The sequence below is a fragment of the Chiloscyllium plagiosum genome, unplaced genomic scaffold (genome assembly GCF_037043375.1).
Source record: "Chiloscyllium plagiosum isolate Xiang-an unplaced genomic scaffold, Cpla_swu_hap1 HiC_scaffold_21, whole genome shotgun sequence".
NCBI classification, from domain to species: Eukaryota; Metazoa; Chordata; class Chondrichthyes; order Orectolobiformes; family Hemiscylliidae; genus Chiloscyllium; species Chiloscyllium plagiosum.
The window spans coordinates 33,652,795-33,670,236 of record NW_028270159.1 but is presented as its reverse complement, the minus strand read 5'-3'; the positions used below and the strand labels follow the sequence as shown (position 1 = coordinate 33,670,236).

Below are 17,442 nucleotides of genomic sequence, written 5' to 3'. Positions count from 1 at the left end.
ATTCTTGTTGAGGCCAGAACCTGATCTATTTATGGATTCTGGGTAATGTAAGATGGAGGACGGGAAAAATATCTGGCTGCAACAGCTGCTCCTTTGAGGTATTTTAGGTGTTGAGGTGATTTCCTCAAATTCCAGGAGCAGCAATTACCGTTTTATATGCTGTTGCATTGTTTTGGAACTTTGGAAGGAAAACAAAGTCAAAACAACAGTTTTAAAAGGGTGAGCAACAGACAACAGAAGCACATGGTGAGTCTGTGCAGGAGGGAGAGAGAGATAAAAGAAACTGACAGAGCAATGAACCTGCACAGTCACTGCCTTTGCTGTTTGAATTCATGTATCGCTAGACTTCGGAGTGCATCTGGGAAAATTAACAAAGTGAAATTCACAACTAATCTGGGAGGAACCTGTTTGGGAGAGATCAGAACACAAACCGAAGTGAATATTTAAGCGTGGCCTTACAGTAAGTCTACAGCAGTAAGTAGAGTGGGTTCTTTCTTGATTATATGTTTTATTGAGATATGACTCTTGATTAAACTTAAAATACAAGCTATACGTATTAATTTTACCTGGAGCAGTGTTTTATACAGGAATAAGACGGTGCTATTTCTGGGTCTGTAGATTGCGAAGGAGCGAAAATGGCCTTTAGTAGAGTGATATGTTCGTCAGTTTAGGGAGAGTTTATGGGTTACTGCAGATTATATCTGCAATAAATGCTGTTGGTTGTTAATCCAATCAGATCGAATGAATCGGTCAGAGAGACGGTTAGAGGCAATTAGGAATTTACAAGAGCAAGGGGATAGGACGGATGGCAGTTATAGGAAGGGGGAGAAGTCGCAGATACAGTCACATAAATCGGTTAACTCCAGGAAAGGAAAGAGGCAAGGCAGTTAGCCACAGAGGACTCCTGCGCTATCCCCATTTCAAACAAGTATGCTGTTTTGGAAAATGTAGGGGGTGATGGATTCTCACGGGAATGTAGCACAAACAGCCAAGTTTCTGGTATTGAGACTGGCTCTAATGCAATGAGGGGTAAATCGGGTTCCAAGAGATTAATTGTGTTAGGGGACTCTCGAGTCAGAGGCACAGACAGATGTTTCTGTGGCCAGCAGAGGGAAAAAAAAGGTTCTCTCTTTCCTGGTGCCAGGATCAAGTATGTCTCAGAGGGTGCAAAATGCTCTCAAGGGGAAAAGGGCACCGCAGGTCATTGCGCACATCGGAACCAACGACATAGAAAGGGAAAAGGTTGAGATTCTGAAGGGAGATTACAGAGTTAGGCAGGAATTTAAAAAGGAGATCCTCAAGAGTAGTAATTACTCCCAATGCTACGAGCTAGTGAGAGCAGGGATAGGAGGATAGAGCAGATGAACTGAGGAGCTGGTATATGGGAGAAGGATTCACATTTTTGGATCATTGGAACCTCTTCTGGGGTAGAAGTGACCTGTACAAGGAGGATGGATTGCACACAAATTGGAAGGAGACTAATATACGGGTAGGGAGATTTGCAAGAACTGCTCAGGAGGATTTAAACTAGTCAGGTGGAGGGGGAACCCAGGGAGATAGTGAGGAAAGATTTCAATCTGAGACTGGTACAGTTGAGAACAGAGTGAGTCAAACAGTCAGGGCAGGCAGGGACAAAGCAGAGAACAAGGTAGAACGGATAATAAATGCAGTTTAACTTTCGATGCAAGAGGCCTAACAGGGAAAGTGTATGAACTCAGGGCATGGTTAGGCACATGGGACTGGGATATCATAGCAATTACAGAAACATGGCTCAGGGATGTACAGGACTGGCAGCTTAATGTTCCAGGATACAAATGCTACAGGAAGGACAGAAGGGGACGCAAGAGAGGAGAGGAAGTGGTGTTTTTGATAAGGGATAGCATTACAGCTGTACTGAGGGAGGATATTCACAGAAATACATCCAGGGAAATCATTTGGGTGAAACTGAGAAATAAGGATGATCACCCTATTTGGGATGGTATTATAGACCCCCTAGTCAGTGGAAAATTGAGAAACAAATTTGTAGGGAGATTTCAGTTATCTGCAAGAATAATAGGGTATTATGATAGGGGATTTTATCTTTTCAAACATAGATTAGGACTGCCATGGTGTAAAGGATTTAGATGGAGCGGAATTTGTTAAGTGTTTACAAGAAAAATTTCTGATTCAGTATGTGGGTGTACCAACTCGAGAAGATGCAAAACTTGACCTACTCTTGGGAAATAAGGCAGGGCAGGTGACTGAGGTTTTCAGTGGGGGAGCACTTTGGAGCCAGCAACCATAATTCTATTAGTTTTAAAATAGTGATGGAAAAGGACAGATCAGATCTAAAAGTTGAAGTTCTAAATTGGAGGAAGGCCAATTTTGATGGCATTAGGTAAGAACTTTTAAAAGCTGATTGGGGGCAGATGTTCACAGGTAAAGGGACAGCTGGAAAAATGGGAAGCCTTCAGAAACGAGATTCCAGAAAAAGTATATTCCTGTCAGGTTTACCGAATGCTGGATGACTAAAGAAATTGAGGGTTTGGTTAAGAAAAGATGGAAGCATATGTCAGGTACAGACAGGACAGATTGAGTGAATCCTTAGAAGAGTATAAAGGCAGTAGGAGTATACTTGAGAGAAATCAGGAGGGCAAAAAGCAAACATGAGATAGCTTTGGCAAATAGAGTTGAAGAGAATCCAAAAGATTTTTACAAATACATTAAGGATAAAAGGGCAGGCAGGGACAAAGCAGAGAACAAGGTAGAACGGATAATAAATGCAGTTTAACTTTCGATGCTAGAGGCCTAACAGGGAAAGTGGATGAACTCAGGGCTGGATGAAAGGGTAACTAGAGAGAGAATAGGGCCTCTCAAAGATCAGCAAGGTGACCTGTGTGTGGAGCCACAGGAGATGGGGAAGATACTAAACTAGTATTTTGCATCAGTATTTACTGTGGAAAAGGACATGGTACTTATAGAATGGAGGGAAATGAATGGTGACATCTTGAAAAATGTCCATATTACAGAGAAGCAACTGCTGGATGTCTTGAAATGCATAAAGACCAGGACCTGATCAGGCGTACCCTAGAACTCTGTGGGAAGCTATAGAAGTGATTGCTGGGCCTCTTACTGAAATATTTGTATCATCGATAGTCACAGGTAAGGTGCCGATAGACTGGAGGTTGGCTAACGTGGTGCCATTGTTTAAGAAGGTTGGTAAGGAGAAGCCAGGGAACTATAGACCAGTGAGCCTGACGTCGGTGACGGACAAGTTGTTGGAGGGAATCCAGAGGGACACGATGTACATGTATTTGGAAGACAAGGACTGATTAGGGATAGTCAACATGGCTTTGTGCGTGGGAAATCATGTCTTACAAACTTGATTGAGATTTTTGAAGTAACAAAGAGGACTGATGAGGGCAGAGTGGTAAAAATGATCTATATAGACTTCAGTAAGGCATTCGACAAGGTTCCGCATGGGAGACTGGTTAGCAAGGTTCGATCTCACAGAATACAGGGAGAACTAGCTACCTGGATACAGAACTGGCTCAAAAGGTAGAAGAGGGTTGTTTTTCAGACTGGAGGCCTGTGACCAGTGGAGTGCCACAATGGTGCTGGGTCTACTTCTTTTCGTCACTTATATAAATGATTTGGATGTGTGCATAAGAGGTACAGTTAGTAAGTTTGCAGATGACACCAAAATTGGAGGTGTAGTGAACAGTGAAGGTGGTTACCTCAGATTACAACAGGATCTTGATCAGATGGGCTGAGAAGTGTGTTGGGGAGATTTCACTGGGGTGTTTAATGTCGGGCTAGGGAGGGTGACACTAGTTCTGCAACAGACACTTCTAGTTCCAGCCCTGAAATGGTTAACAACAGCCAAGCGAGCTGCTGCTGGCGACTGCATGACTACCTGGCTGGAGCTTGTAAGGGATATGCATAATGTTAATTAAATCTTGGAGCCTGTAAATACCAGCCAGTATCAATTGCCCCATCGAAACTCGGGATTAATAAAGAAACCGATCGGAATCTGTAACTGTTAGACAAGTGTGAATTGCTCTATCGGAACCTGTAACTGTTAAGTTTGAATGGCTCTATTTAAGTCTAAAGTTGATAAGTGTAATTGTCAATTTAGTTAAACTGAAACTATTGAAAATGGCTAGCCTGTCAGACGCATAGTAATTCCTTGAAACAATGAACTATTGAATACGGGATCGGAACCGCTCCCGGGGATGGCTGAGCCATTGTCAAGCACAGCAGGAGCTGGACAGGCACTTCGATGCAGCCAATAGGAGGACGGATCCCCAGCACGAGCAGATGAATGGACCAATGGGGAAGGCGAACTGACCGGGGACTCCAGGCAGCGCGAAGTATAATTGTGTCAAGTTTGAACGAGAAGAGAGAACGCCTTCTCCAACGAATGCATGCTTGTAGATTTGTTGTACCAGTTAAGATTCTGTGAATAAACGGCTGTCTGCGTCTAACCATAGTTGCCAGTGTGAGTCTCTCCTTCCGAAAGAACACGCAAAGACGGGACCCCGCGGGTCCGTCTTAACAAGTGGCAGATGGAGTTTAATTTAGATAAATGAAGGGTGCTGCATTTTGGGAAAGCAAATCTTAGCAGGACTTATACACTTAATGGTAAGGTCCTAGAGTGTTGCTGAACAGAGACACCTTGGAGTGCAGGTTCATAGCTCCTTCTAAGTAGTGTCGCAGGTAGAAAGATAGTGAAGGTGTTTGGTATGTTTTCCTTTATTGGTCAGAGTATTGATTACAGGGGTTGGGAAGTCAATAGACAATAGATGCAGGAGTAGGCCATTCAGCCCTTCGAGCCTGCACCGCCATTCAATATAATCATGGCTGATCATTCCTAATCAATATCCTGTTCCTGCCTTATCTCCATAACCCTTGATTCCACTATCTTTGAGAGCTCTATCCAACTCCTTCTTAAATGAATCCAGAGAGTGGGCCTCCACTGCCCTCTGGGGCAGAGCATCCCACACAGCCACCACTCTCTGGGTGAAGAAGTTTCTCCTGAGCTCTGTCCTAAATGGTCTACCCCGTATTTTTAAGCTGTGTACTCTGGTTCAGCACTCACCCATCAGTGGAAATGTTTCCTACTGCCAGAGTGTCCAATCCTTTCATAATCTTATACGTCTCAATCAGATCCCCTCTCAATCTTCGAAACTCAAGGGTATACAAGCCCAGTCGCTTCAGTCTTTCAGTGTAAGGTAATCCTGCCATTCCAGGAATTGACCTCGTGAACCTACGCTGCACTCCCTCAATAGCCAGAATGTCTTTTCTCAAATTTGGAGACCAGAACTGCACACAGTACTCCAGGTGTGGTCTCACCAGGGCCCTGTACAGCTGCAGAGACACCTCTTTGCTTCTATACTCAATTCCTCTTGTTATGAAGGCCAGCATGCTATTAGCCTTCTTCACTACCTGCTGCACCTGCACGCTTGCCCTCATTGACTGGTGTACAAGAACACCCAGATCTCTCTGTACTGCCCCTTTACATAAATTGATTCCATTGAGGTAGTAGTCTGCCTTCCTGTTCCTGCCACCAAAGTGGATAACCATACATTTATCCACATTAAACTGCATCTGCCATCTCACCTAACTTGTCCAGGTCACCCTGTAATCTCCTAACATCATCACTTTTCACCCTGCCACCCAGCTTTGTATCATCAGCAAATTTGCTAATGTTATTGCTGATACCATCTTCTACATCATTAACATATATTGTAAAAAGCTGTGGGTCCCAGCACGGATCCCTGCGGTACCCCACTGGTCACTGCCTGCCATTCCGAAATGGAGCCGTTTATCACTACCCTTTGTTTCCTATTAGCCAACCAATTTTCAATCCAATCTAGTACTTTGCCCCCAATACCATGCACCCTAATTTTACTCACTAACCTCCTGTGTGGGACTTTATCAAAAGCTTTCTGAAAGTCCAGGTACACTACATCTACTGGATTTCCCTCGTCCAACTTCATAGTTACATCCTCAAAAAATTCAAGAAGATTAGTCAAGCATGATTTCCCCTTCATAAATCCATGCTGACTCTGTCCTATCCTGTTACTACTATCCAGATGTGCAGTAATTTCATCCTTTATAATAGACTCCAGCATCTTTCCTACCACTGAGGTCAGACTAACTGGTCTATAATTACCTGCTTTCTCTCGCCCACCTTTCTTAAAAAGTGGTATAACATTAGCCACCCTCCAATCCTCAGGAACCGACCCCGAATCTATTGAACTCTGGAAAATAATCACCAACGCATCCACGATTTCCCGAGCCACCTCCTTCAGTACCCTGGGATGCAGACCATCAGGCCCCGGAGACTTACCAACCTTCAGACCTAACAGCCTCTCCAACACCAAATCCTGGCAAATATAAATTCCCTGAAGTTCAGGTCCTTCAGCCACTGTTACCTCAGGGAGATTGCTTGTGTCTTCCCAAGTGAACACAGATCTGAAGTACCCATTTAATTCCTCTGCCATTTCTTTGTTCCTAGTAATATATTCCCCTGTTTCTGTCTTCAAGGGCCCAATTTTTGTCCTAACCATTTTTTTGCCTTGCACATACCTAAAAAAGCTTTTACTATCCTCCTTAAGATTCTTGGCCAGTTTACCTTCGTACCTCATTTTTCCTCTGCGTATTTCCTTCTTAGTAATCCTCTGTTGCTCTTTAAAAGCTTCCCAGTCCTCAGTTTTCCCACTTATCTTAGCTATGTTATACTTTTTCTCTTTTAACTTTATATGTTTCTTAACTTTCCTCATCAGCCACCGCCCATGCCTCCTCCTGGGATCTTTCTTCCTTTTAGGAATGAACTGATCCTGCAACTTCTGCAAAATACACAGAAATATCCGCCATTGTTCCTCCACGGTCATCCCTGCTAAGGTATTGCACCATTGAACTTTGGCCAGCTCCTCCCTCATAGCTCCATAATTCCCTTTATTCAACAGAAGTACTGTCACTTCCGACTGTACCCTCTCCCTCTCAAATTGCAGAATGAAGCTTATTGTATTATGGTCACTACTTCCCAATGGCTCCTTCACTTCGAGGTCTTTGACCAATTCTGGTTTGTTACACAATACCAGATCCAGAATTGCCTTCTCCCTGGTCGGCTCCAGCACCAGCTGCTCTAAGAATCCATCTCTGAGGCACTCCACAAAGTCTCTTTCTTGTGGCCCAATACCATCCTGATTCTCCCAGTCTACCTGCATGTTAAAATCCCCCATAACAACTGTAGTGACATCTTTGCAACAGGCCAATTTCAGCTCCTGATTTAACTTAAGTCAGGTTGCAGCTGTACAGGACACTGATTAGGCCACTGTTGGAATATTGCATGCAATTGTGGTCTCGTTCCTATTGGAAAGATGTTACGAAGCTTGAAAGGGTTCAGAAAAGATTGACAAGGATGTTGCCAGGGTTGGAGGATTTGAGCTACAGGGAGAGGCTGAACATGGTGGAGCTGTTTTCCCTGGAGCGTCAGAGGCTGAGAGGTGACTTTATAGAGGTTTACAAAATCATGAGGGGCATGGATAGGATACAGGGGAACCTCTATTATCTGAACGTGATGGGTGGGCACTATTTTGTTCGGATAATCGATTATTCGATTAAATACCTTTCCTTTGGGGCTTAGAGTTTTTAAATGTCTGCTCCCTGTTCAGGAGACTGCAGCAGCACACGGCCCCCAACCCCGTCCAACACGTTTGTGCGCTGATCGGAACACTGTCTTCCTTCAATACTTTGCAGAAGAAAGGAGGTCCACATGTGTAAAATTTATTAGTTACAAATCATCGTTTACACCATCTGCTGAAAGAATAAATTGTTTCTCTTCAGACTTAAAGAATGTCCTTCTGCAAAGAATAGATACAGCTCCTGAGCTGGCACAGATCTGATGGCTTAAGAATCATAGAATCCCTAGAGTGTGGAAGCCAGCCATTCAGCCCATCAAGTTACCACTGACTCTCCAAAATACATCCCACACAGTCCCAATCATAGAACATAGAACAATACGGCACAGAACAGGCCCTTTGGCCCACGATGTTGTGCCGAACATTTGTCCTAGCTTAAGCACCCATCCATGTACCTATCCAATTGGCACTTAAAGTTCGCCAATGATTCTGACTCTGCCACTCCCACAAACAGCGCATTCCATGCCCCCACTACTCTCTGGGTAAAGAACCTACCCCTGACATCTCCCCTATACCTTCCACTCTTCACCTTAAATTTATGTCCCCTTGTAACACTCTGTTGTACCCGGGGAAAAAGTTTCTGATTGTCTACTCTATCTATTCCCCTGATCATCTTATACACCTCTATCAAGTCACCCCTCATCCTTCTCCGTTCCAATGAGAAAAGGCCTAGCACGCTCAACCTATCCTCGTACGACCTATTCTCCATTCCAGGCAACATCCTGGTAAATCTTCTCTGCACCCTCTCCAAATATTCCACATCTTTCCTAAAGTGAGGTGACCAGAACTGCACATAGTACTCCAAATGTGGCCTAACCAAAGTCCTGTACAGCTGTAACATCACTTCACGACTCTTGAATTCAATCCCTCTGCTAATGAACGCTAATACACCATAGGCCTTCTTACAAGCTCTATCCACCTGAGTGGCAACTTTCAAAGATCTATGAACATAGACCCCAAGATCCCTTTGCTCCTCCACCTTACTAAGAACCCTACCGTTAACCCTGTATTCCGCATTCTTATTTGTCCTTCCAAAATGGACAACCTCACAGGGTTGAACTCCACCTGCCACTCCTCAGCCCAGCTCTGCATCATATCTAAGTCCCTTTGCAGCCGACAACAGCCCCCCTCACTATCCACAACTCCACCAATCTTCGTATCATCTGCAAATTTACTGACCCACCCTTCGACTCCCTCTTCCAAGTCATTAATAAAAATTACAAATAGCAGAGGACCCAGAACTGATCCCTGCGGAACTCCACTTGTAACTGGGCTCCAGACTGAATATTTACCATCTACCACCACTCTCTGACTTCGATCGGTTAGCCAGTTTTCTATCCAACTGGTGAAATTTCCCACTATCCCATGCCTCCTGACTTTCCGCCTAAGCCTAACATGGGGAACCTTATCAAATGCCTTACTAAAATCCATGTATACTACATCCACTGCTCTACCCTCATCCACATGCTTGGTCACCTCCTCAAAGAATTCAATAAGACTTGTAAGGCAAGACCTACCCTTCACAAATCCGTGCTGGCTGTCCCTAATCAAGCAGTGTCTTTCCAGGTACTCAAATCCGATCCCTCAGAACCTTTTCCATTACTTTGCCTACCACCGAAGTAAGACTAACTGGCCTGTAATTCCCGGGGTTATCCCTATTCCCTTTTTTGAAAAGGGGCACAACATTCACCACTCTCCAGTCCCCTGGTACCACCCCCGTTTACCGTGAAGACGAAAAGATCATTGTCAACGGCTCTGCAATTTCCTCTCTTGCTTCCCACATAATCCTAGGATATATCCCGTCAGGCCCGGGGGACTTGTCTATCCTCAAGTTATTCAAAATGTCCAACACATCTTCCTTCCTAACAAGTATCTCCTCGAGCTTACCAGTCCATTTCACACTCTCCTCTTCAATAATACGGTCCCTCTCGTTTGTAAATACTGAAGAAAAGTACTCATTCAAGACCTCACTTATCTCTTCCGACTCAATACACAGTCTCCCACTACTGTCCTTGATCGGACCTACCCTCGTTCTCGTCATTCTCATGTTTCTCACATACGCATAAAATGCCTTGGGGTTATCCTTGATCCTATCCGCCAAAGACTTTTCATGCCCTCTCTTAGCTCTCCTAATCCCTTTCTTCAGCTCCCTTCTGGCAATCCTGTATCCCTCCAATGCTCTATCTGAACCTTGTTTCCTCAACCTTATGTAAGTCCCCTTCTTCCTCTTTACAAGACATTCAACCTCCCTCATCAACCAAGGTTCCCTCACACAACCATCTCTTTCCTGCCTGACAGGTACATACATATCAAGGACACGTCATATCTGTTCCTTGACAAAATTCCACATTTCCACAACATCCTTCCCTGACAGCCTATGCTCCCAACTTATGCTCCTCAGATCCTGTCTTACAGCATCGTATTTACCCTTCCCCCAATTGTAAAACCTACCCTGTTGCACGCACCTATCTCTCTCCATAACCAAAGTGAAAGTCACAGAATTGTGGTCACCATCACCAAAATGTTCACCCACTAACAAGCCCATCACTTGTCCCGGTTCGTTACCAAGTACCAAATCCAATATGGCCTCCCCTCTGGTCGGGCAATCTACATACTGAGTTAGAAAAGCTTCCTGTACACACTGCACAAACACCGCCCCATCCAATCTACTTGATCTAAAGAGCTTCCAATCAATGTTTGGGAAGTTGAAATCACCCATGACTACTACCCTGTGGCTTCTGCACCTTTCCAAAATCTGTTTCCCAATCTGTTTCTCCACATCTCTGCTGCTATTGGGGGGCCTATAGTAAACACCCAAGGTGACTGCACCTTTCCTATTTCTGACTTCAGCCCATACTACCTCCAAAGGCAGATCCCCCTCGAACTGCCTTTCTGCAGCCGTTATACCATTTCTAATTAGCAACGCCACCCCCCCTCCTTTTTTACCACCCTCCCTAATCTTACTGAAACATCTGTAACCAGGAACCTCCAACAACCATTCCTGTCCCTCTTCTATCCACGTTTCCGTGATGGCCCCTACCTTATCCCTGTAACCCAGCATTTCCCCTGACTAATCTACCTAGCCTGCACATCTGTAGACACTATGGGCTATTTCGCAATAGCTAATCCACCTATCATGCACATCTTTGTACCGTGGGAGGAAACTAGAAGACCAGGGGAAACGCTCGCAGACAAGGATGTGTAAACTCCACACAGTCAATTGCCTGAGGCTGGAATTGAACCAAGGTCCCCTGGAGCTGAGACAGCAGTACTAACCACGATGCCAGCATGCCTCCCCATCTTGTTCATAGCTTCAGACTGTTCAGCTACCTGGGAACCAATCACACATGTTGACAGTCAGAAGACTTTGGCCATCGATAACAGGTCACTAGTTCACAGACCAATCAGCTACTTACTGAACTTCTAATTGTACACACCCTTGGTTCCAGTTCATCTGTATCTTTTGTTACTACTGTTTGAACCAGCAGCTGCATAAACGGTAGTTACTATAAATGTCAAATTACTTGCTTTTAAAAATATGCTTTAATGCTGCAGCAATTCTTAGTTTTATACAAAATTTGCCCCACTTCAATCAAAAATACAGAAAAAACATCTTTAATGTCTTTAAAACAACTCCAATTTTTTGAACTAGACCTCGATAAACAAAAATTGTGTTTAGTTGCTTCCATTTAAAACTTGCGAAAAAAGTATACTTTTAAACTGCAGCCCTGTTGCAACTTCTTCACCAACACCTCTCTCAAGCTATACTTTCCAAAGACTCCTTTCATTTAATATCACTGATGGAGTAGCATTGTTTACCTTTTTTTAAGACCAGTTCATACATTCAAATCAAACATCAAGAACTGCAACAACCCTTGCCATTTCACATCCTCAGAAGAGTTGCTTGTGCTCAGTGCAGTCCAGTAAGAAAGCAACATGAATCACCTGCTTGGACACTATTCCCACACTTCATAGCATCAGTTCCTGAACGGCTTTGATGGACAAGGGATGTAATTTAAACTTGGTTCATTGATGGCTGGTCAGCATGGACAGATTGGACCGAAGGGTCTGTTTCCATGCTGAACATCTCTATTACTATGGCATGGAAAAAAAACAGTTCATCTGCAACTGCAATAGATATCCAAGATTTAGATTATTTCCTTTTGTTGAGCACAATGATGTATAAAGTGAAAGCAGGAAGATATGTTTTTGGCCAGGCCAAATTTGAGCATCACCTTGACCAATGCAGGGAAAAGCCACAGGAATAATTCCTGGTATTAGTGAATAGATTTATAAAACTTGAATGATTTAAGCTTTTCAGTGTTTGAAGGCATCTGTGAGGTAATTTTAAAGAGCTATGAGGCATAGTAGATTACAATATGTAGAAAGGTAAATCTAGAAAATTACTCTGAATGAAGTTTTAAGATTAAAACAAAGATTTAGCTGAAACTGTTAAATACATATTTAAGATTGTTATCAGGAGCTTCTCTGCACAGAACAGTTGATAATTATTCATCCAATAAATTCCAAGTAAGTGAAAACTTTGGAATAAATTATTTTTCAGGTAGGGTGAAAGGCATCAGTGGACCAGGGAGGAAAAGGAACAACAGTAAAGTTAAAATAATCTACCACTTGCTACAAATTATGAACATAAATGTCTTCATTTCTCTCCTATAACATAGTCTATGTATGGTCTGATGAGTCTGCAGTTTGAGATCTTGGAGATGCTCTGAAGCATTGAAGAAAATGAAATACTGTCCCAAAAACCATTTTTAAAAATCCAAACTACAGATCAATTATCTGAAGGTCTGTACATGAGTAAAACTGCAAGACCTTTTCAGAAGAATGTTAACAGTGTCACCAAGTGTATTAAACGTCATGTCAAAATCCTACTGAAATAGTTCTCGCAAAAATACTGAATAATTTGGTAAAAGCACTGAAAAGCTTTCAAAAGACATTGAACAAAGTTTGACTGAGGCATATAATGGTGAGTAGATAATAATTATCAAATATCCAATTGGAATTCCAACCAGCGTACGGTCACCTGGAGGAGAAAGGACTTATTGATGGGTCACCAACTATATATTCCCTTCCACATTACATAACACCTTGATTTGGAATCATATTGCAATTCCTTTACTGACGCTGGATCAAGATCCTGAAATTTCAACAAAATATTACTGTGGATGCACCTACACTAGGACAGCAATGGTTCAAGATGACTGTTCACAGTCACCTTTGGAATGAAAATTAGGAATGAGCAACATCACATCAGACAAGTAGATTAAAAAGACGGGAAAGTGACAACTATCAGTTGATAAACGATAAGGTCATTCTTTGAAGAATTCAGGTCTGCTCTACACACTACTTTTCGTTTCTGTGATAGAAATATTTGCAGCTGTTTTCCATGAAGTGCCCAAGTACGAGGAAAGCGTCTATATGCAAAAGTATCTGCACTAATTAAGAAACCAGACTGGAGAGAGAAATGATTTTAAAAGATGACAAAGGGAAGGTTCTACATGCTGTGGCAGGATATACGTAAACAATGAGAATGCTGCTTATTATTATTAGCAGCAAAAAAATAAGAAATTGATGGCAAAAAACACAATGAGCTCCCATATCATTAAAATGCAATCCAAGGAAAACAAACAGCTAGATTTTAATTTGGAAGAGGAAGGGGTCAATGATTTGCCATTTTATCTTTGGGAATCAGAACTCACTTATGAACACAGCCCCTCAGAAGATTCAAAACACTTCGGTAATATCACAATAAAAGAGGATTGAATAGAGATGTCAGAGCAAATGAGCACTCTGATTTACCTTGTTTTCACAGCACATTTTTCATCTTTCTTAGTGCCTTATTTTATCAATTATTTTGACACAAAATTCACAATTAGATTTCGCATAACCTTCAAAATGCGCCTTCAGCTTATAATTTCATAAATGGACACTGTGCTATTAACTTAAGAGTTTTTTCAAATGAGTGTGACAAAAAAAGGATAAAGCATAACCATTAAATGAACTGTTCTGATTGTTCACTGTAACAAATAATAACAAAGGACTAACTCTAGTTTCAGGATAAACAGACTAATTAACTTTCTCATGCAAACAAATTTCTTTATTACCAGAACATTTCAGATAATTATTCTCTCAAGATCTGATAGTGAAGGTAAGCAACTACCATCAAGAATTAAATCAATTGTTTGATATCAAAATCGATTTCCAGGAAAGGATTCCTACCTCCTCCTAATTTGACTGCCAATATGAGTTACAGAAAAATGGTCAGAGTCTGGAAAATCCTGACTCATTAAACATTAGCATAATTAAAACAATGCCGTACGAGACACTAAGTTTGGTACATTTATTCATGGTTTGCATCATCCAGAATGAATATCACTGAAAAATATCTTCTTGAAGCTTTTTGTGCTTCATTCATCAGTACATATGTAAGATTAACTTGGTTCAGGAGATCAGACTGCAGAATCAATTTGAAGGACATCAAGAAAGTAGGGAAAAGTCGCCACTATTGGGAATGATCTATAGGCCCCTGAATAATAACAATGGTGTAGGAAAAATATACAGTCATCAATTAGTCAGAATATAAACAATGGCACAGAATAACTTAGAGGTTATTATGGACAAATAAATTAGAACACAGAGGAAGCTAGCCAGAATTGTAAAAACAGATAACAAGAATTTGTATCAGTTTTTAACAAAAACGTGCAAATCAAGTGAGGGTTGGTCCTCGAGAGCGAGTGTGAAAAGGTAATAGGTAAAAAAAATGGCAGAGAAAGTAAGTAAGTTTTGTTTGTCTTAACTAGATTGATAGGAATATGGAATTTGTAATAAGAACAGATCAGCTACAATGTTATTGAACAGTAGTGCAGCTTGAGAGCCTGAATAACCTACTTCCGCAGAGGTGCTCATGTGTTCTTATCTTGAAAACCACGACAGGAAATCATTAACTTGTTGCCATTGGCAATCAATTGCCAATGAGTAACATTTCACCCAGAAAATTCCACATTACTAGTCACGAGTTTTTTTTTTTAAGGTCCTTGTGCGTCTAAGAACTCAATGCAAGAGCCATATCTCTGATCAACATTTGGCAGGTGTTTCTGGGAGATGGAATTGGTCTTTGGCCTTGAGATTGTTAGCATTCATTTCCCACACTTCTGTTGGGCATTCTCAAACATTGTGTCCCTTCACACAGGAGTTTCCTCCAAGTTAGTTTCTTCTGAACGAGGTCTCCCACGTGTTGACATCTATGTTGCATTTCTTATGAAAGCTTTCAGGGAATCTTTGAAATGCTTCCTTTATCCTCTGCTCATTTGAGTACCTTCCTTGTGCTGGGTGGAGAAGATTTCCTTTAGTAGTCAGAACTCAAGGATCCCAAGCATGTGGTTGACCCAGCAGAGTTGGTTAAATCATTAACTAGGCCAACATGAACAGTGGTAGAGTTGAAAAGTAACTAGATGAGGTATAATTAATTCCATCTCCCTCATCCTGCTAAACCACCCAGCCAAACATTTCACTATATCTTGAACTACCTAATATTTCTCATACTTTTTACTGCCAATACACTACCTAGGTTATTCACAATATTCCTTAAGCACAAAATTTCAGATTATCCAAAAAAAGTGTCAATTTGGGTAAGGTCAAAGAAACAAATGGTGATGTGGAATATTACTACTATAGCAACACAAGGAAATTAAGCACAACAGATTGCCAAACTTTCCCACATTACTCTCTATATTCATGATATTTTTCTAGACACAATCAGGTGAAGAATTTATTATGTGTAATTAACTGCCATAGTAGCATGTTAAATCACAGTAACAACTCAATCTACAAAAAACTTCGAATCTAAGAGTGGAACCCTGTCTTAAAACTGCATTCAAGACGTCAATCTGCTCAAATTGATTGCTGAATTCATTATTAGAAAAAAAATACGGCATATAGAATGTCATAGCCTTAATAATTTAAAATAATTAATTTCCATATTATACACTCATTGTTTTTAGTTTCTGTTGCTCTGCTGAGGAAAAGCAGAGCAGAGGGGCTAAGTAAAGAACTATGGGAAGAACAGTTCTCAAAAAGAGTAGTAACCTTATATTTGTAAACGTTCTAGAGGCCAGCTGTAATGGTCACATGATCAAATTGACTGCTGTTACCCTTCAGGGGCACGGCAAGTGTTTGATGACCCACATATAATTGTAAAGGACTATTCTGTGATTGAAATACATTCAATTTACAGCTGCAAATAGAAAGAAAATGACTTGCATTTAAAAACACATTTTTCAAACATGGCAAACTGCTTTAGATACAATGAATAGCTCTGAAGTACAAAGAAAGTTATTTGAGTCAGGGACTCACAAAGATCAACAATGAACGCAGGTCTGGCAGGCTTTTTTATGCCATTGGTTGAAGAAAGAATAAAGACAGAACACTCCTATTCATCTTTAAGCAGCTCATGCCCGCACCAGTCAAATACATCATACATTGTTTTGTAGAAAAATCTGTTATCAGCAAAATGTTTGGATGGAAGAAAAAGAATGAAGTGGCAACCTATTTTTTTGCCAGCACTTGTTGAGCTTACATTTTTACACAAAGGCATCTGTGACCTAGTTCTTTGAATTTACACAAAGAGAAACAGCTACTTTGAATCAGCAGCAAAATTCTCAGCTATGTCTTTCAGCTTACCAGTGGGATGATGTAGTTAGATTTATTCTTGTAAAAAAAATGAAGCCATTCAAAATGCAGAAAACCCACAATTCTAAATTTAGACTATACATGATATGTGCATGTGTCAAGATCATTTCTGAACAAGTATAACCAAGGCATCTTATAATTGCATCTTTCTCCAAGGAGTTTTCAAAGTGTTTCTTTCCAGCTGCTGACAATTGCAGTTCTCCCAACAAAAACAGGGGCTACTCCAAATAGGTAACAATGATTTCATGCTTCTTGCTCTACAATAAAATTACTCTTATCTCAAACAGTACACAATCCAGTAACTTGAAAAACTGATGAGTCAATAATTAGAGTTCTTTTACTAGAAGCTGCCAGTTGTGTACAGGAAATGGCAATATGAACTCTATAATTAAGCATGTGTTCCTTCATTTACAAAATCAGTTGGTACAGGTCAATTATGATGCACATCTTATAGGGTTCTTAAAGACTCAGATGAACATTGTGACATAAGCAAATGCAAGTTATCGGACAGATATTCAAAACAAACTAGGTAAAAGATGCAAATAGAAAATGCTAGTAGCATTCATCAGGTAAAGCTGCAGTAAACAGGAACAGAGTTACAGTGCTTCAAACCACTAATTCCCCCATCAAAACATTAACCTGAAATATTGACAACTTTTTTTATCCACAATGTTGCCTGATCTACTGAGTATTTGTGGCATTTTGTCCATATTCCAGTTCTACAGAATTTTTCATTTTCATAAACTAAACAGGAAAATGTGCAGTCTTACAAGTATATTTCTTAATGAGATTCAAGTTGTATCTTCAGGAAGCAAAGGACCAGGGTAATTTGCTGGACTAGAACGTCAAAACTCAAGCTTGAATTCCATGGAATTTGAATTAAATTGAAAAGTCCGCAATCAAAAGTCTAATGATGACTGAATCAATTAACATTAAGAACATATCCTCCTTTAGGCTAGTGCCAAAATTGGGAGAGCTGCATCACAGGCTAGTTCTTCAGTGTCACTAGTTCAAGATCTTCAAACTCTTCACTGAACATCGTTGT

At 41.2% G+C, this 17,442-nt stretch overlaps 1 protein-coding gene across 2 annotated transcripts in view; it reads right to left on the bottom strand.

Annotated features, from left to right (window-relative positions):
* arrdc1b (arrestin domain containing 1b) overlaps nt 1–17,442 on the bottom strand; it is a 60,541-nt gene that overhangs the window by 26,001 nt on the left and 17,098 nt on the right. The window lies entirely within an intron of this gene.